This window comes from Phyllobates terribilis, unplaced genomic scaffold, assembly GCF_046119375.1.
Source record: "Phyllobates terribilis strain yellow unplaced genomic scaffold, ASM4611937v1 Scaffold_986__1_contigs__length_492241, whole genome shotgun sequence".
In the NCBI taxonomy this organism is placed as follows: Eukaryota; Metazoa; Chordata; class Amphibia; order Anura; family Dendrobatidae; genus Phyllobates; species Phyllobates terribilis.
The window spans coordinates 188,007-213,256 of record NW_027363746.1 but is presented as its reverse complement, the minus strand read 5'-3'; the positions used below and the strand labels follow the sequence as shown (position 1 = coordinate 213,256).

Here is a 25,250-nt window from a genome sequence, read left to right as displayed (position 1 = left end):
CGCCTGCAGTAGACGGAATGTGGCAATGGAACGCTGGCTGCGCGTGTCATAATAGGCTCTGAGCCTTTATATACCTGCGCACAGCAGCAGCCACCTTCAGTCTGCTGCTGGACAGCCAGCAGCAGCAGCAGCAGGAGAGGTAATTAATCAGCAACCCTCCTGCTAAGGGTAGACAGCTGCTCGTTCCACCCCCCCCCCGCCTTAATTGGTTCTCCTCCCTTCCAACGGTGTTGAGGCGGGTGGGAACAGCCGGGGGTTGAGGGTACTGTGCTAAAAGAGGTGGAGTTATGCAGATCTAAAACGCGTGGATTGCAGCAGCAGCAAGCCGAAAAGTGCAGGCATGTGAGGGATCTAGAGGTTGACAGCATGTCTTCTTAACGGGAGTCCAGGTGGCCATCTCCACAAATGGACTTTTCAGAATCCTTGGGTGGCACCGTAGTCGGAAACCAATTCTGGTTATCGCTTCTCGGCCTTTTGGCTAAGATCAAGTGTAGTATCTGTTCTTATCAGTTTAATATCTGATACGTCCCCTATCTGGGGACCATATATTAAATGGATTTTTAGAACAGGGAGATGGAAAAAGAGCTTGCTCTGTCCACTCCACGCATTGACCTGGTATTGCAGTATCTCCAGGACCGGTGCACCCCTTCTTTAATGCAGTTTCTAAAATCAGAAAGAATTGAATTCAATGCTTTTTGTTCATTTTGCTTGTTTGTCGGATTTTGGGATGGACTCTTTGGCTTTGCTTTTCTTCTCCTCATTGGATTTTTCATGTTAAAAGTTGCAGAAGCCAGATGACAAGCTCATTTTGGTTCAACTTCAGCAACTGTGCATTGCATTGCCATGTAATGTAATGTAATGCAATGCTATCTATCTAGCTCTCCCTCTATACTTCCTTTTGGATAAACAGACATATTAGGCAAGCATTTTGGAGCTTTCACCTAAATAACTACAGGTGGTGAGATAAGCTGCACAATATAATTGACCTTTCAGTATATTGTTGCACACACACCATCTATTTAGCAAATGCCCTTGTTATCAACAGCAGCCTTTTAAACTCACCTGAGCTAACAGGTATGTGAGCTGGTTACTCTGCTGCGCTTAAAATTTCTTTTTTGGTTTGCTACAATGCCTTTTCTGAAACGTTGTCTCCCTCTGCTGGAACACTGACTTCTTTCATTTAATGCCTGCAGACTATAAAAGAGAAACCAACCCAAAAAGTTTGGTTGATTAGTCTGTGGCATTCTTTTAAACTGTTGCTTATGGCGGTCTCTGTGAGCTTCTCAGTGACATTCAGCCATCCAGGTATCCCGCCTGCAGTAGACGGAATGTGGCAATGGAACGCTGGCTGCGCGTGTCATAATAGGCTCTGAGCCTTTATATACCTGCGCACAGCAGCAGCCACCTTCAGTCTGCTGCTGGACAGCCAGCAGCAGCAGCAGCAGGAGAGATAATTAATCAGCAACCCTCCTGCTAAGGGTAGACAGCTGCTCGTTCCACCCCCCCCCCCGCCTTAATTGGTTCTCCTCCCTTCCAACGGTGTTGAGGCGGGTGGGAACAGCCAGGGGTTGAGGGTACTGTGCTAAAAGAGGTGGAGTTATGCAGATCTAAAACGCGTGGATTGCAGCAGCAGCAAGCCGAAAAGTGCAGGCATGTGAGGGATCTAGAGGTTGACAGCATGTCTTCTTAACGGGAGTCCAGGTGGCCATCTCCACAAATGGACTTTTCAGAATCCTTCGGTGGCACCGTAGTCGGAAACCAATTCTGGTTATCGCTTCTTGGCCTTTTGGCTAAGATCAAGTGTAGTATCTGTTCTTATCAGTTTAATATCTGATACGTCCCCTATCTGGGGACCATATATTAAATGGATTTTTAGAACAGGGAGATGGAAAAAGAGCTTGCTCTGTCCACTCCACGCATTGACCTGGTATTGCAGTATCTCCAGGACCGGTGCACCCCTTCTTTAATGCAGTTTCTAAAATCAGAAAGAATTGAATTCAATGCTTTTTGTTCATTTTGCTTGTTTGTCGGATTTTGGGATGGACTCTTTGGCTTTGCTTTTCTTCTCCTCATTGGATTTTTCATGTTAAAAGTTGCAGAAGCCAGATGACAAGCTCATTTTGGTTCAACTTCAGCAACTGTGCATTGCATTGCCATGTAATGTAATGTAATGCAATGCTATCTATCTAGCTCTCCCTCTATACTTCCTTTTGGATAAACAGACATATTAGGCAAGCATTTTGGAGCTTTCACCTAAATAACTACAGGTGGTGAGATAAGCTGCACAATATAATTGACCTTTCAGTATATTGTTGCACACACACCATCTATTTAGCAAATGCCCTTGTTATCAACAGCAGCCTTTTAAACTCACCTGAGCTAACAGGTATGTGAGCTGGTTACTCTGCTGCGCTTAAAATTTCTTTTTTGGTTTGCTACAATGCCTTTTCTGAAACGTTGTCTCCCTCTGCTGGAACACTGACTTCTTTCATTTAATGCCTGCAGACTATAAAAGAGAAACCAACCCAAAAAGTTTGGTTGATTAGTCTGTGGCATTCTTTTAAACTGTTGCTTATGGCGGTCTCTGTGAGCTTCTCAGTGACATTCAGCCATCCAGGTATCCCGCCTGCAGTAGACGGAATGTGGCAATGGAACGCTGGCTGCGCGTGTCATAATAGGCTCTGAGCCTTTATATACCTGCGCACAGCAGCAGCCACCTTCAGTCTGCTGCTGGACAGCCAGCAGCAGCAGCAGCAGGAGAGGTAATTAATCAGCAACCCTCCTGCTAAGGGTAGACAGCTGCTCGTTCCACCCCCCCCCCCGCCTTAATTGGTTCTCCTCCCTTCCAACGGTGTTGAGGCGGGTGGGAACAGCCGGGGGTTGAGGGTACTGTGCTAAAAGAGGTGGAGTTATGCAGATCTAAAACGCTTGGATTGCAGCAGCAGCAAGCCGAAAAGTGCAGGCATGTGAGGGATCTAGGGGTTGACAGCATGTCTTCTTAACGGGAGTCCAGGTGGCCATCTCCACAAATGGACTTTTCAGAATCCTTGGGTGGCACCGTAGTCGGAAACCAATTCTGGTTATCGCTTCTCGGCCTTTTGGCTAGGATCAAGTGTAGTATCTGTTCTTATCAGTTTAATATCTGATACGTCCCCTATCTGGGGACCATATATTAAATGGATTTTTAGAACAGGGAGATGGAAAAAGAGCTTGCTCTGTCCACTCCACGCATTGACCTGGTATTGCAGTATCTCCAGGACCGGTGCACCCCTTCTTTAATGCAGTTTCTAAAATCAGAAAGAATTGAATTCAATGCTTTTTGTTCATTTTGCTTGTTTGTCGGATTTTGGGATGGACTCTTTGGCTTTGCTTTTCTTCTCCTCATTGGATTTTTCATGTTAAAAGTTGCAGAAGCCAGATGACAAGCTCATTTTGGTTCAACTTCAGCAACTGTGCATTGCATTGCCATGTAATGTAATGTAATGCAATGCTATCTATCTAGCTCTCCCTCTATACTTCCTTTTGGATAAACAGACATATTAGGCAAGCATTTTGGAGCTTTCACCTAAATAACTACAGGTGGTGAGATAAGCTGCACAATATAATTGACCTTTCAGTATATTGTTGCACACACACCATCTATTTAGCAAATGCCCTTGTTATCAACAGCAGCCTTTTAAACTCACCTGAGCTAACAGGTATGTGAGCTGGTTACTCTGCTGCGCTTAAAATTTCTTTTTTGGTTTGCTACAATGCCTTTTCTGAAACGTTGTCTCCCTCTGCTGGAACACTGACTTCTTTCATTTAATGCCTGCAGACTATAAAAGAGAAACCAACCCAAAAAGTTTGGTTGATTAGTCTGTGGCATTCTTTTAAACTGTTGCTTATGGCGGTCTCTGTGAGCTTCTCAGTGACATTCAGCCATCCAGGTATCCCGCCTGCAGTAGACGGAATGTGGCAATGGAACGCTGGCTGCGCGTGTCATAATAGGCTCTGAGCCTTTATATACCTGCGCACAGCAGCAGCCACCTTCAGTCTGCTGCTGGACAGCCAGCAGCAGCAGCAGCAGGAGAGGTAATTAATCAGCAACCCTCCTGCTAAGGGTAGACAGCTGCTCGTTCCACCCCCCCCCCCGCCTTAATTGGTTCTCCTCCCTTCCAACGGTGTTGAGGCGGGTGGGAACAGCCGGGGGTTGAGGGTACTGTGCTAAAAGAGGTGGAGTTATGCAGATCTAAAACGCTTGGATTGCAGCAGCAGCAAGCCGAAAAGTGCAGGCATGTGAGGGATCTAGGGGTTGACAGCATGTCTTCTTAACGGGAGTCCAGGTGGCCATCTCCACAAATGGACTTTTCAGAATCCTTGGGTGGCACCGTAGTCGGAAACCAATTCTGGTTATCGCTTCTCGGCCTTTTGGCTAGGATCAAGTGTAGTATCTGTTCTTATCAGTTTAATATCTGATACGTCCCCTATCTGGGGACCATATATTAAATGGATTTTTAGAACAGGGAGATGGAAAAAGAGCTTGCTCTGTCCACTCCACGCATTGACCTGGTATTGCAGTATCTCCAGGACCGGTGCACCCCTTCTTTAATGCAGTTTCTAAAATCAGAAAGAATTGAATTCAATGCTTTTTGTTCATTTTGCTTGTTTGTCGGATTTTGGGATGGACTCTTTGGCTTTGCTTTTCTTCTCCTCATTGGATTTTTCATGTTAAAAGTTGCAGAAGCCAGATGACAAGCTCATTTTGGTTCAACTTCAGCAACTGTGCATTGCATTGCCATGTAATGTAATGTAATGCAATGCTATCTATCTAGCTCTCCCTCTATACTTCCTTTTGGATAAACAGACATATTAGGCAAGCATTTTGGAGCTTTCACCTAAATAACTACAGGTGGTTAGATAAGCTGCACAATATAATTGACCTTTCAGTATATTGTTGCACACACACCATCTATTTAGCAAATGCCCTTGTTATCAACAGCAGCCTTTTAAACTCACCTGAGCTAACAGGTATGTGAGCTGGTTACTCTGCTGCGCTTAAAATTTCTTTTTTGGTTTGCTACAATGCCTTTTCTGAAACGTTGTCTCCCTCTGCTGGAACACTGACTTCTTTCATTTAATGCCTGCAGACTATAAAAGAGAAACCAACCCAAAAAGTTTGGTTGATTAGTCTGTGGCATTCTTTTAAACTGTTGCTTATGGCGGTCTCTGTGAGCTTCTCAGTGACATTCAGCCATCCAGGTATCCCGCCTGCAGTAGACGGAATGTGGCAATGGAACGCTGGCTGCGCGTGTCATAATAGGCTCTGAGCCTTTATATACCTGCGCACAGCAGCAGCCACCTTCAGTCTGCTGCTGGACAGCCAGCAGCAGCAGCAGGAGAGGTAATTAATCAGCAACCCTCCTGCTAAGGGTAGACAGCTGCTCGTTCCACCCCCCCCCCCGCCTTAATTGGTTCTCCTCCCTTCCAACGGTGTTGAGGCGGGTGGGAACAGCCGGGGGTTGAGGGTACTGTGCTAAAAGAGGTGGAGTTATGCAGATCTAAAACGCGTGGATTGCAGCAGCAGCAAGCCGAAAAGTGCAGGCATGTGAGGGATCTAGAGGTTGACAGCATGTCTTCTTAACGGGAGTCCAGGTGGCCATCTCCACAAATGGACTTTTCAGAATCCTTGGGTGGCACCGTAGTCGGAAACCAATTCTGGTTATCGCTTCTCGGCCTTTTGGCTAAGATCAAGTGTAGTATCTGTTCTTATCAGTTTAATATCTGATACGTCCCCTATCTGGGGACCATATATTAAATGGATTTTTAGAACAGGGAGATGGAAAAAGAGCTTGCTCTGTCCACTCCACGCATTGACCTGGTATTGCAGTATCTCCAGGACCGGTGCACCCCTTCTTTAATGCAGTTTCTAAAATCAGAAAGAATTGAATTCAATGCTTTTTGTTCATTTTGCTTGTTTGTCGGATTTTGGGATGGACTCTTTGGCTTTGCTTTTCTTCTCCTCATTGGATTTTTCATGTTAAAAGTTGCAGAAGCCAGATGACAAGCTCATTTTGGTTCAACTTCAGCAACTGTGCATTGCATTGCCATGTAATGTAATGTAATGCAATGCTATCTATCTAGCTCTCCCTCTATACTTCCTTTTGGATAAACAGACATATTAGGCAAGCATTTTGGAGCTTTCACCTAAATAACTACAGGTGGTGAGATAAGCTGCACAATATAATTGACCTTTCAGTATATTGTTGCACACACACCATCTATTTAGCAAATGCCCTTGTTATCAACAGCAGCCTTTTAAACTCACCTGAGCTAACAGGTATGTGAGCTGGTTACTCTGCTGCGCTTAAAATTTCTTTTTTGGTTTGCTACAATGCCTTTTCTGAAACGTTGTCTCCCTCTGCTGGAACACTGACTTCTTTCATTTAATGCCTGCAGACTATAAAAGAGAAACCAACCCAAAAAGTTTGGTTGATTAGTCTGTGGCATTCTTTTAAACTGTTGCTTATGGCGGTCTCTGTGAGCTTCTCAGTGACATTCAGCCATCCAGGTATCCCGCCTGCAGTAGACGGAATGTGGCAATGGAACGCTGGCTGCGCGTGTCATAATAGGCTCTGAGCCTTTATATACCTGCGCACAGCAGCAGCCACCTTCAGTCTGCTGCTGGACAGCCAGCAGCAGCAGCAGCAGGAGAGGTAATTAATCAGCAACCCTCCTGCTAAGGGTAGACAGCTGCTCGTTCCACCCCCCCCCCGCCTTAATTGGTTCTCCTCCCTTCCAACGGTGTTGAGGCGGGTGGGAACAGCCGGGGGTTGAGGGTACTGTGCTAAAAGAGGTGGAGTTATGCAGATCTAAAACGCGTGGATTGCAGCAGCAGCAAGCCGAAAAGTGCAGGCATGTGAGGGATCTAGAGGTTGACAGCATGTCTTCTTAACGGGAGTCCAGGTGGCCATCTCCACAAATGGACTTTTCAGAATCCTTGGGTGGCACCGTAGTCGGAAACCAATTCTGGTTATCGCTTCTCGGCCTTTTGGCTAAGATCAAGTGTAGTATCTGTTCTTATCAGTTTAATATCTGATACGTCCCCTATCTGGGGACCATATATTAAATGGATTTTTAGAACAGGGAGATGGAAAAAGAGCTTGCTCTGTCCACTCCACGCATTGACCTGGTATTGCAGTATCTCCAGGACCGGTGCACCCCTTCTTTAATGCAGTTTCTAAAATCAGAAAGAATTGAATTCAATGCTTTTTGTTCATTTTGCTTGTTTGTCGGATTTTGGGATGGACTCTTTGGCTTTGCTTTTCTTCTCCTCATTGGATTTTTCATGTTAAAAGTTGCAGAAGCCAGATGACAAGCTCATTTTGGTTCAACTTCAGCAACTGTGCATTGCATTGCCATGTAATGTAATGTAATGCAATGCTATCTATCTAGCTCTCCCTCTATACTTCCTTTTGGATAAACAGACATATTAGGCAAGCATTTTGGAGCTTTCACCTAAATAACTACAGGTGGTGAGATAAGCTGCACAATATAATTGACCTTTCAGTATATTGTTGCACACACACCATCTATTTAGCAAATGCCCTTGTTATCAACAGCAGCCTTTTAAACTCACCTGAGCTAACAGGTATGTGAGCTGGTTACTCTGCTGCGCTTAAAATTTCTTTTTTGGTTTGCTACAATGCCTTTTCTGAAACGTTGTCTCCCTCTGCTGGAACACTGACTTCTTTCATTTAATGCCTGCAGACTATAAAAGAGAAACCAACCCAAAAAGTTTGGTTGATTAGTCTGTGGCATTCTTTTAAACTGTTGCTTATGGCGGTCTCTGTGAGCTTCTCAGTGACATTCAGCCATCCAGGTATCCCGCCTGCAGTAGACGGAATGTGGCAATGGAACGCTGGCTGCGCGTGTCATAATAGGCTCTGAGCCTTTATATACCTGCGCACAGCAGCAGCCACCTTCAGTCTGCTGCTGGACAGCCAGCAGCAGCAGCAGCAGGAGAGATAATTAATCAGCAACCCTCCTGCTAAGGGTAGACAGCTGCTCGTTCCACCCCCCCCCCCCCGCCTTAATTGGTTCTCCTCCCTTCCAACGGTGTTGAGGCGGGTGGGAACAGCCGGGGGTTGAGGGTACTGTGCTAAAAGAGGTGGAGTTATGCAGATCTAAAACGCGTGGATTGCAGCAGCAGCAAGCCAAAAAGTGCAGGCATGTGAGGGATCTAGAGGTTGACAGCATGTCTTCTTAACGGGAGTCCAGGTGGCCATCTCCACAAATGGACTTTTCAGAATCCTTGGGTGGCACCGTAGTCGGAAACCAATTCTGGTTATCGCTTCTCGGCCTTTTGGCTAAGATCAAGTGTAGTATCTGTTCTTATCAGTTTAATATCTGATACGTCCCCTATCTGGGGACCATATATTAAATGGATTTTTAGAACAGGGAGATGGAAAAAGAGCTTGCTCTGTCCACTCCACGCATTGACCTGGTATTGCAGTATCTCCAGGACCGGTGCACCCCTTCTTTAATGCAGTTTCTAAAATCAGAAAGAATTGAATTCAATGCTTTTTGTTCATTTTGCTTGTTTGTCGGATTTTGGGATGGACTCTTTGGCTTTGCTTTTCTTCTCCTCATTGGATTTTTCATGTTAAAAGTTGCAGAAGCCAGATGACAAGCTCATTTTGGTTCAACTTCAGCAACTGTGCATTGCATTGCCATGTAATGTAATGTAATGCAATGCTATCTATCTAGCTCTCCCTCTATACTTCCTTTTGGATAAACAGACATATTAGGCAAGCATTTTGGAGCTTTCACCTAAATAACTACAGGTGGTGAGATAAGCTGCACAATATAATTGACCTTTCAGTATATTGTTGCACACACACCATCTATTTAGCAAATGCCCTTGTTATCAACAGCAGCCTTTTAAACTCACCTGAGCTAACAGGTATGTGAGCTGGTTACTCTGCTGCGCTTAAAATTTCTTTTTTGGTTTGCTACAATGCCTTTTCTGAAACGTTGTCTCCCTCTGCTGGAACACTGACTTCTTTCATTTAATGCCTGCAGACTATAAAAGAGAAACCAACCCAAAAAGTTTGGTTGATTAGTTTGTGGCATTCTTTTAAACTGTTGCTTATGGCGGTCTCTGTGAGCTTCTCAGTGACATTCAGCCATCCAGGTATCCCGCCTGCAGTAGACGGAATGTGGCAATGGAACGCTGGCTGCGCGTGTCATAATAGGCTCTGAGCCTTTATATACCTGCGCACAGCAGCAGCCACCTTCAGTCTGCTGCTGGACAGCCAGCAGCAGCAGCAGCAGGAGAGGTAATTAATCAGCAACCCTCCTGCTAAGGGTAGACAGCTGCTCGTTCCACCCCCCCCCCCCGCCTTAATTGGTTCTCCTCCCTTCCAACGGTGTTGAGGCGGGTGGGAACAGCCGGGGGTTGAGGGTACTGTGCTAAAAGAGGTGGAGTTATGCAGATCTAAAACGCGTGGATTGCAGCAGCAGCAAGCCGAAAAGTGCAGGCATGTGAGGGATCTAGAGGTTGACAGCATGTCTTCTTAACGGGAGTCCAGGTGGCCATCTCCACAAATGGACTTTTCAGAATCCTTGGGTGGCACCGTAGTCGGAAACAATTCTGGTTATCGCTTCTCGGCCTTTTGGCTAAGATCAAGTGTAGTATCTGTTCTTATCAGTTTAATATCTGATACGTCCCCTATCTGGGGACCATATATTAAATGGATTTTTAGAACAGGGAGATGGAAAAAGAGCTTGCTCTGTCCACTCCACGCATTGACCTGGTATTGCAGTATCTCCAGGACCGGTGCACCCCTTCTTTAATGCAGTTTCTAAAATCAGAAAGAATTGAATTCAATGCTTTTTGTTCATTTTGCTTGTTTGTCGGATTTTGGGATGGACTCTTTGGCTTTGCTTTTCTTCTCCTCATTGGATTTTTCATGTTAAAAGTTGCAGAAGCCAGATGACAAGCTCATTTTGGTTCAACTTCAGCAACTGTGCATTGCATTGCCATGTAATGTAATGTAATGCAATGCTATCTATCTAGCTCTCCCTCTATACTTCCTTTTGGATAAACAGACATATTAGGCAAGCATTTTGGAGCTTTCACCTAAATAACTACAGGTGGTGAGATAAGCTGCACAATATAATTGACCTTTCAGTATATTGTTGCACACACACCATCTATTTAGCAAATGCCCTTGTTATCAACAGCAGCCTTTTAAACTCACCTGAGCTAACAGGTATGTGAGCTGGTTACTCTGCTGCGCTTAAAATTTCTTTTTTGGTTTGCTACAATGCCTTTTCTGAAACGTTGTCTCCCTCTGCTGGAACACTGACTTCTTTCATTTAATGCCTGCAGACTATAAAAGAGAAACCAATCCAAAAAGTTTGGTTGATTAGTCTGTGGCATTCTTTTAAACTGTTGCTTATGGCGGTCTCTGTGAGCTTCTCAGTGACATTCAGCCATCCAGGTATCCCGCCTGCAGTAGACGGAATGTGGCAATGGAACGCTGGCTGCGCGTGTCATAATAGGCTCTGAGCCTTTATATACCTGCGCACAGCAGCAGCCACCTTCAGTCTGCTGCTGGACAGCCAGCAGCAGCAGCAGCAGGAGAGGTAATTAATCAGCAACCCTCCTGCTAAGGGTAGACAGCTGCTCGTTCCACCCCCCCCCGCCTTAATTGGTTCTCCTCCCTTCCAACGGTGTTGAGGCGGGTGGGAACAGCCGGGGGTTGAGGGTACTGTGCTAAAAGAGGTGGAGTTATGCAGATCTAAAACGCGTGGATTGCAGCAGCAGCAAGCCGAAAAGTGCAGGCATGTGAGGGATCTAGAGGTTGACAGCATGTCTTCTTAACGGGAGTCCAGGTGGCCATCTCCACAAATGGACTTTTCAGAATCCTTGGGTGGCACCGTAGTCGGAAACCAATTCTGGTTATCGCTTCTCGGCCTTTTGGCTAAGATCAAGTGTAGTATCTGTTCTTATCAGTTTAATATCTGATACGTCCCCTATCTGGGGACCATATATTAAATGGATTTTTAGAACAGGGAGATGGAAAAAGAGCTTGCTCTGTCCACTCCACGCATTGACCTGGTATTGCAGTATCTCCAGGACCGGTGCACCCCTTCTTTAATGCAGTTTCTAAAATCAGAAAGAATTGAATTCAATGCTTTTTGTTCATTTTGCTTGTTTGTCGGATTTTGGGATGGACTCTTTGGCTTTGCTTTTCTTCTCCTCATTGGATTTTTCATGTTAAAAGTTGCAGAAGCCAGATGACAAGCTCATTTTGGTTCAACTTCAGCAACTGTGCATTGCATTGCCATGTAATGTAATGTAATGCAATGCTATCTATCTAGCTCTCCCTCTATACTTCCTTTTGGATAAACAGACATATTAGGCAAGCATTTTGGAGCTTTCACCTAAATAACTACAGGTGGTGAGATAAGCTGCACAATATAATTGACCTTTCAGTATATTGTTGCACACACACCATCTATTTAGCAAATGCCCTTGTTATCAACAGCAGCCTTTTAAACTCACCTGAGCTAACAGGTATGTGAGCTGGTTACTCTGCTGCGCTTAAAATTTCTTTTTTGGTTTGCTACAATGCCTTTTCTGAAATGTTGTCTCCCTCTGCTGGAACACTGACTTCTTTCATTTAATGCCTGCAGACTATAAAAGAGAAACCAACCCAAAAAGTTTGGTTGATTAGTCTGTGGCATTCTTTTAAACTGTTGCTTATGGCGGTCTCTGTGAGCTTCTCAGTGACATTCAGCCATCCAGGTATCCCGCCTGCAGTAGACGGAATGTGGCAATGGAACGCTGGCTGCGCGTGTCATAATAGGCTCTGAGCCTTTATATACCTGCGCACAGCAGCAGCCACCTTCAGTCTGCTGCTGGACAGCCAGCAGCAGCAGCAGCAGGAGAGGTAATTAATCAGCAACCCTCCTGCTAAGGGTAGACAGCTGCTCGTTCCACCCCCCCCGCCTTAATTGGTTCTCCTCCCTTCCAACGGTGTTGAGGCGGGTGGGAACAGCCGGGGGTTGAGGGTACTGTGCTAAAAGAGGTGGAGTTATGCAGATCTAAAACGCGTGGATTGCAGCAGCAGCAAGCCGAAAAGTGCAGGCATGTGAGGGATCTAGAGGTTGACAGCATGTCTTCTTAACGGGAGTCCAGGTGGCCATCTCCACAAATGGACTTTTCAGAATCCTTGGGTGGCACCGTAGTCGGAAACCAAATCTGGTTATCGCTTCTCGGCCTTTTGGCTAAGATCAAGTGTAGTATCTGTTCTTATCAGTTTAATATCTGATACGTCCCCTATCTGGGGACCATATATTAAATGGATTTTTAGAACAGGGAGATGGAAAAAGAGCTTGCTCTGTCCACTCCACGCATTGACCTGGTATTGCAGTATCTCCAGGACCGGTGCACCCCTTCTTTAATGCAGTTTCTAAAATCAGAAAGAATTGAATTCAATGCTTTTTGTTCATTTTGCTTGTTTGTCGGATTTTGGGATGGACTCTTTGGCTTTGCTTTTCTTCTCCTCATTGGATTTTTCATGTTAAAAGTTGCAGAAGCCAGATGACAAGCTCATTTTGGTTCAACTTCAGCAACTGTGCATTGCATTGCCATGTAATGTAATGTAATGCAATGCTATCTATCTAGCTCTCCCTCTATACTTCCTTTTGGATAAACAGACATATTAGGCAAGCATTTTGGAGCTTTCACCTAAATAACTACAGGTGGTGAGATAAGCTGCACAATATAATTGACCTTTCAGTATATTGTTGCACACACACCATCTATTTAGCAAATGCCCTTGTTATCAACAGCAGCCTTTTAAACTCACCTGAGCTAACAGGTATGTGAGCTGGTTACTCTGCTGCGCTTAAAATTTCTTTTTTGGTTTGTTACAATGCCTTTTCTGAAACGTTGTCTCCCTCTGCTGGAACACTGACTTCTTTCATTTAATGCCTGCAGACTATAAAAGAGAAACCAACCCAAAAAGTTTGGTTGATTAGTCTGTGGCATTCTTTTAAACTGTTGCTTATGGCGGTCTCTGTGAGCTTCTCAGTGACATTCAGCCATCCAGGTATCCCGCCTGCAGTAGACGGAATGTGGCAATGGAACGCTGGCTGCGCGTGTCATAATAGGCTCTGAGCCTTTATATACCTGCGCACAGCAGCAGCCACCTTCAGTCTGCTGCTGGACAGCCAGCAGCAGCAGCAGCAGGAGAGGTAATTAATCAGCAACCCTCCTGCTAAGGGTAGACAGCTGCTCGTTCCACCCCCCCCCCCCCCCGCCTTAATTGGTTCTCCTCCCTTCCAACGGTGTTGAGGCAGGTGGGAACAGCCGGGGGTTGAGGGTACTGTGCTAAAAGAGGTGGAGTTATGCAGATCTAAAACGCGTGGATTGCAGCAGCAGCAAGCCGAAAAGTGCAGGCATGTGAGGGATCTAGAGGTTGACAGCATGTCTTCTTAACGGGAGTCCAGGTGGCCATCTCCACAAATGGACTTTTCAGAATCCTTGGGTGGCACCGTAGTCGGAAACCAAATCTGGTTATCGCTTCTCGGCCTTTTGGCTAAGATCAAGTGTAGTATCTGTTCTTATCAGTTTAATATCTGATACGTCCCCTATCTGGGGACCATATATTAAATGGATTTTTAGAACAGGGAGATGGAAAAAGAGCTTGCTCTGTCCACTCCACGCATTGACCTGGTATTGCAGTATCTCCAGGACCGGTGCACCCCTTCTTTAATGCAGTTTCTAAAATCAGAAAGAATTGAATTCAATGCTTTTTGTTCATTTTGCTTGTTTGTCGGATTTTGGGATGGACTCTTTGGCTTTGCTTTTCTTCTCCTCATTGGATTTTTCATGTTAAAAGTTGCAGAAGCCAGATGACAAGCTCATTTTGGTTCAACTTCAGCAACTGTGCATTGCATTGCCATGTAATGTAATGTAATGCAATGCTATCTATCTAGCTCTCCCTCTATACTTCCTTTTGGATAAACAGACATATTAGGCAAGCATTTTGGAGCTTTCACCTAAATAACTACAGGTGGTGAGATAAGCTGCACAATATAATTGACCTTTCAGTATATTGTTGCACACACACCATCTATTTAGCAAATGCCCTTGTTATCAACAGCAGCCTTTTAAACTCACCTGAGCTAACAGGTATGTGAGCTGGTTACTCTGCTGCGCTTAAAATTTCTTTTTTGGTTTGCTACAATGCCTTTTCTGAAACGTTGTCTCCCTCTGCTGGAACACTGACTTCTTTCATTTAATGCCTGCAGACTATAAAAGAGAAACCAACCCAAAAAGTTTGGTTGATTAGTCTGTGGCATTCTTTTAAACTGTTGCTTATGGCGGTCTCTGTGAGCTTCTCAGTGACATTCAGCCATCCAGGTATCCCGCCTGCAGTAGACGGAATGTGGCAATGGAACGCTGGCTGCGCGTGTCATAATAGGCTCTGAGCCTTTATATACCTGCGCACAGCAGCAGCCACCTTCAGTCTGCTGCTGGACAGCCAGCAGCAGCAGCAGCAGGAGAGGTAATTAATCAGCAACCCTCCTGCTAAGGGTAGACAGCTGCTCGTTCCACCCCCCCCCCCCGCCTTAATTGGTTCTCCTCCCTTCCAACGGTGTTGAGGCGGGTGGGAACAGCCGGGGGTTGAGGGTACTGTGCTAAAAGAGGTGGAGTTATGCAGATCTAAAACGCGTGGATTGCAGCAGCAGCAAGCCAAAAAGTGCAGGCATGTGAGGGATCTAGAGGTTGACAGCATGTCTTCTTAACGGGAGTCCAGGTGGCCATCTCCACAAATGGACTTTTCAGAATCCTTGGGTGGCACCGTAGTCGGAAACCAATTCTGGTTATCGCTTCTCGGCCTTTTGGCTAAGATCAAGTGTAGTATCTGTTCTTTTAAGAACACAAGAGCTACGATCTACACTTGACGAGAGCGATCGAACTCGGAAGGAGAAGAGCTTCGGAGCCCAGCTGACATCGGAGAAGGAAGGCGGATATCGGTGGGAGGAAGAAGCTCTAAAGAATCCAGAAGAAGACGAAGACTCGGAGAAGAATCGGGCTGTCCTGTGGAATCTTCGAGGAAGAAAATCATCGAGACAAAGACCTTTCGGGGAATTTGTCCAGAACACGACGGGAGAAGAATCTGCATAGCTCCACCCATTCCGGGAAGAGTTCCAGATCCAGCTCCAAGAAGTAACTGCAGGAGGAAAGCCATGGCAAGCGCTGCGAGGAAGGCTGAAAAGAAGAGCCTGGAGCAGGGGACAGCCAGGAGGGCCCAGCCAGGAGCCGATTCTGACCCCAAGGACTCTGCCTCCACGACTGGCCAGCAGAAGGGAAACCAGAAGCCCCACCACGAAGCTCCAGCCCTGGAGCCATGGATGCGGCAGACGGTGGCCCTGAAGCTGAAGGAAGTGGATGGGAGGGTGCCGGACATGTCCTCGGACGTGTTCTGCCAGAAGATGCTGCTGGATCGAGGCTTCTCCAGGTCGGACACCCTCAGCATCCAGACCTTCTTGACGGGGATCTTCTTCGTCACCTTCGCCACTGTGAACACCTGCAGGAGGTTCTGGGAAATGGTAAGCGCAAAAGGACCGGATAATTCTTTCTCTGCCTTTACAGGTAGCTGCCCTATCCAGAGGGACGAAAGGAGGATCACGGTCTCCATGCGCAACCCGCACACCACAGGCCAAGACATCTGTACCTTCCTGAGACGCTTCTGTTTGGTTGTGAAGGAACCCTCTCACATCCTGAATGGACTCGGCTTCTGGACAGGTAAGTGGTCGGTGACCGTTAGACTTCACAGGGACCTGGCGTACTCAGACGGACTTCGGCACCTGCCCCCGACATTCTCCCTGGGCAACTCCTACGGCCTCATCTATTACCCGGACATGCCGCGGAACTGCAGGAGATGCGGCAAGAACGGCCACGAGATGAAGGACTGCAAGGAGGATGCCTGCAGGATTTGTCGAGTGACGGGACACAGCTCGAAGGACTGCCCGAAGAAGACGTCCTGCAACCTGTGTGGGCTGGCGGCTCATCTATACAAGGATTGCCCCAAGCGTGAGAGATCCTGGGCATCGGTGGTTGCGACGACCCCAGCTCCGGAGGACAAGGCCCCGACGACCAGGCCTGTGAAGGTCAAGGACGCGACGACCAAGGCCCCAGCGGCCAAGGCCGAGACGACCAAGGCCAAAGCGGTCAAGGAGTCGGTGGCCAAAGCCCCAGCGACGGTCCCAACAGCTCCGAAGCAGAAGAAAAAGTCAAAGGAGGGTAAGAGTTCTGTCACCCCTCTCTCGATCCCTCCCCCTGCCACCCCCGTCCAATCCCCCCCCACCCCGGCCACCCCTGCTGAGGATTCCACTTCCTCTTCCTCCTTCCCCTACTCCTCAGCAGGTGTATTTTCCCCTGCCCCGGCAGCCACTCTCCCTCCCCAGACCATGGTAGCGGTGGAATTAACCTTTCCTCCACCCGCCGCTATCTATTCCGAGGAGGATTTTCCCCTTCTTGTCTCCCCAGTTCCAACCCGGGGAAAGAGGAAGGTGGAGGACAGCCCTGCTACTGAATCCTCCAAAAAGAAGATTCTGGATTTCGTAGGCGAAAAGGAGGATACCCTCCCTGAGCCAGAAGAGATGGAGCACATGGTTGAGACCCTGGTGGCCGAGCCAGAAGAGGAGGAACTGGTGGTCGCCGAGATCGAGGCCGCGCTGCTTGACCAGATGGAGGAAGAGGGCCTGCTGGTGATCCCGTCACCAGCAGTCAACACCGACGAGGGACCACCCGACCGGAGTGGTAACTAAGGTGTATTGCCTGCGCTAACTTTTTCTTTTTTCCCTACATGATGGCTAATATTAAGTTATTTTCCATTAATGTCAGGAGCATCAAGGACAAGTTCAGACGTCAGACTATTTATGCCTTCCTTACTTCCCAGTTGTGTGATATTTATATGTTGCAGGAATGTTCCCTTCCCTCCTCTAGGTCCTTCAAACATCTGGCCAGGGAGTGGTCCCACGGTCCATCCTACTGGTCCGGTGGGGGTGACTGCAAGTCTGCGGGGGTCGCAATTCTGATCAGGGGGGGCGCATTCACGCTTGAGTCCGTCCAGGAGCTCATCTGCGGCAGGGCTCTTGTTGTAGATGGCAACTGGGCAGGAGAACCTGTCAGGTTCATCAACGTGTATGCGTCCCCACTGAAGAATGAGCGTTTGGAGCTTTTCCAGACCCTGCGGCTTCAGCTTGCCACCACCAGGACCTTAGTGATGGCCGGGGATTTCAACTGCCCCATCGAGGAGGATGGTCGTAGTTCTGGCACATCTGCCAAGTTGGACATCACGTCCAAGCTGCTCATCGAGATGGTAACCGAGGCCTCTCTTCAGGACGTGGTGGGCTCCATGGGGAGAGGCTCCACGAATTATTCGTGGAGCCGACCCGATGGCTCACTCCGCTCCAGGATTGACTTTGTGTTCACCTCTCGGGCAGTCAGGCAGAGTAGGCACTCGATGGTCCCCTGCTTCTTCTCCGACCACAGAGCCATTCACTTACAAGGTGTCCTCGGCGACGGTTTTCCGTCCGGCCCCGGCTCCTGGAAGCTGAATTGTGCTCTGCTGGCTCAGGATGAAGTCGTGGAGGAGCTGAGAGCAGCCTACGCAATGTGGCAGTCCTACAAGGGTAGCTTCCAAACAGTCTCTGATTGGTGGGAATATGTTAAACTTGAGTTTCGCTGTTTCTTTCAGGCCAAGGGTCGACAACAGGCGTGTGAGAAGAGGAGGGACTTCAGAGGGCTGCAGCGCGAGCTGCGGTCGCTGCAGGACCTTCTTCACTGCGGCTGGGACGTGAGGGAGGAGCTGGAGGAGACCAAGAACAGCCTGAAAAGGCACTTTGAGGAGGAGTCCAAGCGAATCGTCTTCCGTTCCAAAGTGGAGAATCTGGAGAAGGGTGAGAAATGTAACTCATTCTTTTTCAGGAAACTTCATGCCGGTCACACGCCCCTGAACGAGCTGCGAGACGAGAGCGGAAACATGCGACGTGGGAAGGAGGACGTGATGAGGGTCGTCAGCGACTTCTACAGCGAACTCTACTCCCACAAGACTACCGACCCCGACGCTGCTGATAAGTTCCTGTCAGGTATCACTAACCATCTTGATCCTGCAGGCACGGCAGCCTTGGACAAACCTCTGATGGTGGGCGAATTGCTCTCTGCCGCTAAATCCTTTAGGACCGGCAGGACCCCGGGCAGTGATGGTCTTCCAGCGGAGCTCTATGTAGCGCTGGGAGACCTCATCTGTCCGGACCTGTTGGACCTGTACGAGGAGATGGTGGTGGAGGGTAGAATGCCTCCATCTTTGAGGGAAGGAATGGTCATGATCCTGTACAAGCGGAAGGGAGAGAGGTGCGACCTGAGGAATTGGCGTCCCATCACTCTGCTCAACGTGGACTACAAGATCCTGGCCAAGACGATGGCGACACGACTTAAGACGGTCATCGGACGGATCATCAAACCGGACCAGACCTGCGGCATCCCTGGACGTCGCATCGCAGACAGCCTCGCTCTCGTGCGGGACACGGTCGAGTACATCAAGGTCCGCCGCGCACACGCGGCCCTGGTCTCCTTGGATCAGGAGAAGGCCTTCGACCGGGTTTCCCACGAGTTCATGGGCCGAGCTCTGCACCGGTTAGGTTTGGGTAACATGTTTTGTTCGTATGTCCGTCTGATGTATTTTGATATCCACAGCTCGGTGTTGGTGAACGGCTGGAAGACTGACCCCTTCCCTGTCCTCTCTGGGGTCAGACAAGGCTGCCCTCTATCACCTCTTCTTTTTGTTTGTGTTATAGAACTCTTCGCAGAGGCTATCCGGCAGAATGGAGAGATCAGAGGGATCACCGCACCGGGTCCGGGACGACACGAGGTCAAGTGCTCGCTCTACATGGACGACGTCACCGTCTTCTGCGCTGATCGTGGTTCAGTCGACGCCCTCGTCCAGACGTGTGAGAGGTTCGGCCGGGCTTCAGGGGCCAAAGTCAACTGCAGGAAGTCGGAAGCCATGCTCTTCGGGGATTGGCAGCCGGCCTCCTCCGCCCCCTTCCCCTTCAACATTCAACCGGATTTCCTCAAGGTGCTGGGAGTCTGGTTCGGGAAGGAAGGAGCGGCCCTCAAGTCCTGGCAAGAACGCTTGGCCAAAGTGAAGCAACGGATCGGACTCTGGAGCCTCAGACACCTCACTTGTGAGGGTAAGGCACTCGTCCTGCGTAATGAGGTCCTGCCCGTCTTGCAGTACACGGCGCAGGCCTGGCCCCCACACGTCACTGTGTGCAGGGCCATTACCAGGACAGTGTTTCACTTTGTCTGGGGATCCAAGATGGACAGAGTCAGGCGGGCCGTCATGTACAAGGAGCCTCGCAAGGGTGGGAAGGGCGTTCCAGATATCCCCACCCTCCTGCGATCCTCTTTTGTGTGTGATTGTGTCCGCCGGACTTTGCAAGTCAAGAATGGCTCCGCGGGCAGGTCCATGTCTCGCTTCTTCCTGCTTCCTCTTTGGAGGCGACTCGGCTGGGACAAGTGGGACAGCTCCTTCCCCTACAACTGGACGACGCCATGGTTCTACGGAGACGTCGTTCGATTTGTGGGGGAACATCAACTGGAGGGACTCAAGCCCGACTTGTGGAAGCCCAAAACTATCCACAAGCTCATCAGAGCCAAGGATGACGTGGAGAACATCACAGGACTTCACCAGGACACGCTGGAGACTGTGTGGACAAATGTGTCGTCTGACAGGCTGACCAACGGGCACAAGGACTTGTCGTGGATGGCGATTCAGGGCGGACTGCCCGTCCGGTCATTCATGCATGCCCGGAACCTGTGCAAGACCCGGTACTGCCCAAGGTGCCCCTTCGTGGAGGAAACATCTTTGCACACTTTTTGGGACTGCGGATTTGCACAGCGCCTGTTGACTGCCCTTGAGGACGACCTGAGGAACTCTGTCCCCAGGGCGAGCCTATCGCACCATTCTGTGCTTTACGGACTCTTCCCTGGGGTTCATACCGTCGGAGCCATCCAGGAGGCTTGGCGCCTTATGAACTGCTTCAAGGATGCCGTTTGGGTCGCCAGGAACCGGCTCATCTTGAGGAGGGAGAGGATGTCCATCCAGGACTGCCGCAGGCTGATCCACAGCCTGCTCAGAGACTATTCCATCGTGGACGGTCCGGAGGACGAGGATGAGGACTAAACCCCTCCTCCCCCTCTCCCCTTATGTGTCTTGTCTTTCAATAAAGCTTCGGGCCTGTTCTTCCCCTCCCCATCCCCTTTTTCCCAATCCCCATCCCTTATCACGATTCGTCGTACTGTATTGATTGACATGCTTTTTCTTTCAGATTGAGTGTTTTGTGTAGCATAGGGGTGTGATGTGTCTAGTTAGTGCGTCGTATCCTCATGCTATGTAAATATGATGTAGAATTCTGTGTGTACTGGGCTGCGGCACTGTACACTGTCTGTTAACTTATTTTTTGTGCTAATAAAAGATATATTCAATCAAAAAATCTGTTCTTATCAGTTTAATATCTGATACGTCCCCTATCTGGGGACCATATATTAAATGGATTTTTAGAACAGGGAGATGGAAAAAGAGCTTGCTCTGTCCACTCCACGCATTGACCTGCTATTGCAGTATCTCCAGGACCGGTGCACCCCTTCTTTAATGCAGTTTCTAAAATCAGAAAGAATTGAATTCAATGCTTTTTGTTCATTTTGCTTGTTTGTCGGATTTTGGGATGGACTCTTTGGCTTTGCTTTTCTTCTCCTCATTGGATTTTTCATGTTAAAAGTTGCAGAAGCCAGATGACAAGCTCATTTTGGTTCAACTTCAGCAACTGTGCATTGCATTGCCATGTAATGTAATGTAATGCAATGCTATCTATCTAGCTCTCCCTCTATACTTCCTTTTGGATAAACAGACATATTAGGCAAGCATTTTGGAGCTTTCACCTAAATAACTACAGGTGGTGAGATAAGCTGCACAATATAATTGACCTTTCAGTATATTGTTGCACACACACCATCTATTTAGCAAATGCCCTTGTTATCAACAGCAGCCTTTTAAACTCACCTGAGCTAACAGGTATGTGAGCTGGTTACTCTGCTGCGCTTAAAATTTCTTTTTTGGTTTGCTACAATGCCTTTTCTGAAACGTTGTCTCCCTCTGCTGGAACACTGACTTCTTTCATTTAATGCCTGCAGACTATAAAAGAGAAACCAACCCAAAAAGTTTGGTTGATTAGTCTGTGGCATTCTTTTAAACTGTTGCTTATGGCGGTCTCTGTGAGCTTCTCAGTGACATTCAGCCATCCAGGTATCCCGCCTGCAGTAGACGGAATGTGGCAATGGAACGCTGGCTGCGCGTGTCATAATAGGCTCTGAGCCTTTATATACCTGCGCACAGCAGCAGCCACCTTCAGTCAGCTGCTGGACAGCCAGCAGCAGCAGCAGCAGGAGAGGTAATTAATCAGCAACCCTCCTGCTAAGGGTAGACAGCTGCTCGTTCCACCCCCCCCCCCACGCCTTAATTGGTTCTCCTCCCTTCCAACGGTGTTGAGGCGGGTGGGAACAGCCGGGGGTTGAGGGTACTGTGCTAAAAGAGGTGGAGTTATGCAGATCTAAAACGCGTGGATTGCAGCAGCAGCAAGCCGAAAAGTGCAGGCATGTGAGGGATCTAGAGGTTGACAGCATGTCTTCTTAACGGGAGTCCAGGTGGCCATCTCCACAAATGGACTTTTCAGAATCCTTGGGTGGCACCGTAGTCGGAAACCAATTCTGGTTATCGCTTCTCGGCCTTTTGGCTAAGATCAAGTGTAGTATCTGTTCTTATCAGTTTAATATCTGATATGTCCCCTATCTGGGGACCATATATTAAATGGATTTTTAGAAGAGGGAGATGGAAAAAGAGCTTGCTCTGTCCACTCCACGCATTGACCTGGTATTGCAGTATCTCCAGGACCGGTGCACCCCTTCTTTAATGCAGTTTCTAAAATCAGAAAGAATTGAATTCAATGCTTTTTGTTCATTTTGCTTGTTTGTCGGATTTTGGGATGGACTCTTTGGCTTTGCTTTTCTTCTCCTCATTGGATTTTTCATGTTAAAAGTTGCAGAAGCCAGATGACAAGCTCATTTTGGTTCAACTTCAGCAACTGTGCATTGCATTGCCATGTAATGTAATGTAATGCAATGCTATCTATCTAGCTCTCCCTCTATACTTCCTTTTGGATAAACAGACATATTAGGCAAGCATTTTGGAGCTTTCACCTAAATAACTACAGGTGGTGAGATAAGCTGCACAATATAATTGACCTTTCAGTATATTGTTGCACACACACCATCTATTTAGCAAATGCCCTTGTTATCAACAGCAGCCTTTTAAACTCACCTGAGCTAACAGGTATGTGAGCTGGTTACTCTGCTGCGCTTAAAATTTCTTTTTTGGTTTGCTACAATGCCTTTTCTGAAACGTTGTCTCCCTCTGCTGGAACACTGACTTCTTTCATTTAATGCCTGCAGACTATAAAAGAGAAACCAACCCAAAAAGTTTGGTTGATTAGTCTGTGGCATTCTTTTAAACTGTTGCTTATGGCGGTCTCTGTGAGCTTCTCAGTGACATTCAGCCATCCAGGTATCCCGCCTGCAGTAGACGGAATGTGGCAATGGAACGCTGGCTGCGCGTGTCATAATAGGCTCTGAGCCTTTATATACCTGCGCACAGCAGCAGCCACCTTCAGTCTGCTGCTGGACAGCCAGCAGCAGCAGCAGCAGGAGAGGTAATTAATCAGCAACCCTCCTGCTAAGGGTAGACAGCTGCTCGTTCCACCCCCCCCCCCCGCCTTAATTGGTTCTCCTCCCTTCCAACGGTGTTGAGGCGGGTGGGAACAGCCGGGGGTTGAGGGTACTGTGCTAAAAGAGGTGGAGTTATGCAGATCTAAAACGCGTGGATTGCAGCAGCAGCAAGCCGAAAAGTGCAGGCATGTGAGGGATCTAGAGGTTGACAGCATGTCTTCTTAACGGGAGTCCAGGTGGCCATCTCCACAAATGGACTTTTCAGAATCCTTGGGTGGCACCGTAGTTGGAAACCAATTCTGGTTATCGCTTCTCGGCCTTTTGGCTAAGATCAAGTGTAGTATCTGTTCTTATCAGTTTAATATCTGATACGTCCCCTATCTGGGGACCATATATTAAATGGATTTTTAGAACAGGGAGATGGAAAAAGAGCTTGCTCTGTCCACTCCACGTATTGACCTGGTATTGCAGTATCTTCAGGACCGGTGCACCCCTTCTTTAATGCAGTTTCTAAAATCAGAAAGAATTGAATTCAATGCTTTTTGTTCATTTTGCTTGTTTGTCGGATTTTGGGATGGACTCTTTGGCTTTGCTTTTCTTCTCCTCATTGGATTTTTCATGTTAAAAGTTGCAGAAGCCACATGACAAGCTCATTTTGGTTCAACTTCAGCAACTGTGCATTGCATTGCCATGTAATGTAATGTAATGCAATGCTATCTATCTAGCTCTCCCTCTATACTTCCTTTTGGATAAACAGACATATTAGGCAAGCATTTTGGAGCTTTCACCTAAATAACTACAGGTGGTGAGATAAGCTGCACAATATAATTGACCTTTCAGTATATTGTTGCATACACACCATCTATTTAGCAAATGCCCTTGTTATCAACAGCAGCCTTTTAAACTCACCTGAGCTAACAGGTATGTGAGCTGGTTACTCTGCTGCGCTTAAAATTTCTTTTTTGGTTTGCTACAATGCCTTTTCTGAAACGTTGTCTCCCTCTGCTGGAACACTGACTTCTTTCATTTAATGCCTGCAGACTATAAAAGAGAAACCAACCCAAAAAGTTTGGTTGATTAGTCTGTGGCATTCTTTTAAACTGTTGCTTATGGCGGTCTCTGTGAGCTTCTCAGTGACATTCAGCCATCCAGGTATCCCGCCTGCAGTAGACGGAATGTGGCAATGGAACGCTGGCTGCGCGTGTCATAATAGGCTCTGAGCCTTTATATACCTGCGCACAGCAGCAGCCACCTTCAGTCTGCTGCTGGACAGCCAGCAGCAGCAGCAGCAGGAGAGGTAATTAATCAGCAACCCTCCTGCTAAGGGTAGACAGCTGCTCGTTCCACCCCCCCCCCCCCCGCCTTAATTGGTTCTCCTCCCTTCCAACGGTGTTGAGGCGGGTGGGAACAGCCGGGGGTTGAGGGTACTGTGCTAAAAGAGGTGGAGTTATGCAGATCTAAAACGCGTGGATTGCAGCAGCAGCAAGCCGAAAAGTGCAGGCATGTGAGGGATCTAGAGGTTGACAGCATGTCTTCTTAACGGGAGTCCAGGTGGCCATCTCCACAAATGGACTTTTCAGAATCCTTGGGTGGCACCGTAGTCGGAAACCAATTCTGGTTATCGCTTCTCGGCCTTTTGGCTAAGATCAAGTGTAGTATCTGTTCTTATCAGTTTAATATCTGATACGTCCCCTATCTGGGGACCATATATTAAATGGATTTTTAGAACAGGGAGATGGAAAAAGAGCTTGCTCTGTCCACTCCACGCATTGACCTGGTATTGCAGTATCTCCAGGACCGGTGCACCCCTTCTTTAATGCAGTTTCTAAAATCAGAAAGAATTGAATTCAATGCTTTTTGTTCATTTTGCTTGTTTGTCGGATTTTGGGATGGATTCTTTGGCTTTGCTTTTCTTCTCCTCATTGGATTTTTCATGTTAAAAGTTGCAGAAGCCAGATGACAAGCTCATTTTGGTTCAACTTCAGCAACTGTGCATTGCATTGCCATGTAATGTAATGTAATGCAATGCTATCTATCTAGCTCTCCCTCTATACTTCCTTTTGGATAAACAGACATATTAGGCAAGCATTTTGGAGCTTTCACCTAAATAACTACAGGTGGTGAGATAAGCTGCACAATATAATTGACCTTTCAGTATATTGTTGCACACACACCATCTATTTAGCAAATGCCCTTGTTATCAACAGCAGCCTTTTAAACTCACCTGAGCTAACAGGTATGTGAGCTGGTTACTCTGCTGCGCTTAAAATTTCTTTTTTGGTTTGCTACAATGCCTTTTCTGAAACGTTGTCTCCCTCTGCTGGAACACTGACTTCTTTCATTTAATGCCTGCAGACTATAAAAGAGAAACCAACCCAAAAAGTTTGGTTGATTAGTC

The 25,250-nt window shown here is 47.6% G+C and overlaps 15 non-coding genes and 1 pseudogene across 15 annotated transcripts; all 16 read left to right on the top strand.

The window, feature by feature from the left end:
- Nucleotides 1–458: 458 nt before the first annotated feature.
- On the top strand, nucleotides 459–649 carry LOC141241078 (U2 spliceosomal RNA). Its single transcript, XR_012305864.1, has one exon. It is a non-coding gene; the product is annotated as a U2 spliceosomal RNA (small nuclear RNA).
- A 1,121-nt stretch (nucleotides 650–1,770) lies between these two features.
- Nucleotides 1,771–1,961, top strand: LOC141241223 (U2 spliceosomal RNA). Its single transcript, XR_012306006.1, has one exon. It is a non-coding gene; the product is annotated as a U2 spliceosomal RNA (small nuclear RNA).
- Nucleotides 1,962–3,082: 1,121 nt separating this feature from the next.
- LOC141241263 (U2 spliceosomal RNA) lies at nucleotides 3,083–3,273 on the top strand. The gene has a single exon (XR_012306044.1). It is a non-coding gene; the product is annotated as a U2 spliceosomal RNA (small nuclear RNA).
- Nucleotides 3,274–4,394: 1,121 nt separating this feature from the next.
- On the top strand, nucleotides 4,395–4,585 carry LOC141241262 (U2 spliceosomal RNA). The gene has a single exon (XR_012306043.1). It is a non-coding gene; the product is annotated as a U2 spliceosomal RNA (small nuclear RNA).
- Nucleotides 4,586–5,703: 1,118 nt separating this feature from the next.
- LOC141241076 (U2 spliceosomal RNA) lies at nucleotides 5,704–5,894 on the top strand. Its single transcript, XR_012305863.1, has one exon. It is a non-coding gene; the product is annotated as a U2 spliceosomal RNA (small nuclear RNA).
- A 1,120-nt stretch (nucleotides 5,895–7,014) lies between these two features.
- Nucleotides 7,015–7,205, top strand: LOC141241075 (U2 spliceosomal RNA). Its single transcript, XR_012305862.1, has one exon. It is a non-coding gene; the product is annotated as a U2 spliceosomal RNA (small nuclear RNA).
- Nucleotides 7,206–8,328: 1,123 nt separating this feature from the next.
- On the top strand, nucleotides 8,329–8,519 carry LOC141241074 (U2 spliceosomal RNA). Its single transcript, XR_012305861.1, has one exon. It is a non-coding gene; the product is annotated as a U2 spliceosomal RNA (small nuclear RNA).
- Nucleotides 8,520–9,640: 1,121 nt separating this feature from the next.
- Nucleotides 9,641–9,831, top strand: LOC141241073 (U2 spliceosomal RNA). The gene has a single exon (XR_012305860.1). It is a non-coding gene; the product is annotated as a U2 spliceosomal RNA (small nuclear RNA).
- A 1,119-nt stretch (nucleotides 9,832–10,950) lies between these two features.
- LOC141241072 (U2 spliceosomal RNA) lies at nucleotides 10,951–11,141 on the top strand. Its single transcript, XR_012305859.1, has one exon. It is a non-coding gene; the product is annotated as a U2 spliceosomal RNA (small nuclear RNA).
- A 1,118-nt stretch (nucleotides 11,142–12,259) lies between these two features.
- Nucleotides 12,260–12,450, top strand: LOC141241071 (U2 spliceosomal RNA). The gene has a single exon (XR_012305858.1). It is a non-coding gene; the product is annotated as a U2 spliceosomal RNA (small nuclear RNA).
- A 1,125-nt stretch (nucleotides 12,451–13,575) lies between these two features.
- Nucleotides 13,576–13,766, top strand: LOC141241070 (U2 spliceosomal RNA). The gene has a single exon (XR_012305857.1). It is a non-coding gene; the product is annotated as a U2 spliceosomal RNA (small nuclear RNA).
- A 1,122-nt stretch (nucleotides 13,767–14,888) lies between these two features.
- Nucleotides 14,889–14,966, top strand: LOC141241349 (U2 spliceosomal RNA; annotated as a pseudogene).
- Nucleotides 14,967–20,528: 5,562 nt separating this feature from the next.
- LOC141241331 (U2 spliceosomal RNA) lies at nucleotides 20,529–20,721 on the top strand. Its single transcript, XR_012306107.1, has one exon. It is a non-coding gene; the product is annotated as a U2 spliceosomal RNA (small nuclear RNA).
- A 1,123-nt stretch (nucleotides 20,722–21,844) lies between these two features.
- On the top strand, nucleotides 21,845–22,035 carry LOC141241218 (U2 spliceosomal RNA). Its single transcript, XR_012306001.1, has one exon. It is a non-coding gene; the product is annotated as a U2 spliceosomal RNA (small nuclear RNA).
- A 1,122-nt stretch (nucleotides 22,036–23,157) lies between these two features.
- Nucleotides 23,158–23,348, top strand: LOC141241284 (U2 spliceosomal RNA). Its single transcript, XR_012306064.1, has one exon. It is a non-coding gene; the product is annotated as a U2 spliceosomal RNA (small nuclear RNA).
- Nucleotides 23,349–24,472: 1,124 nt separating this feature from the next.
- On the top strand, nucleotides 24,473–24,663 carry LOC141241069 (U2 spliceosomal RNA). Its single transcript, XR_012305856.1, has one exon. It is a non-coding gene; the product is annotated as a U2 spliceosomal RNA (small nuclear RNA).
- Nucleotides 24,664–25,250: the final 587 nt, after the last annotated feature.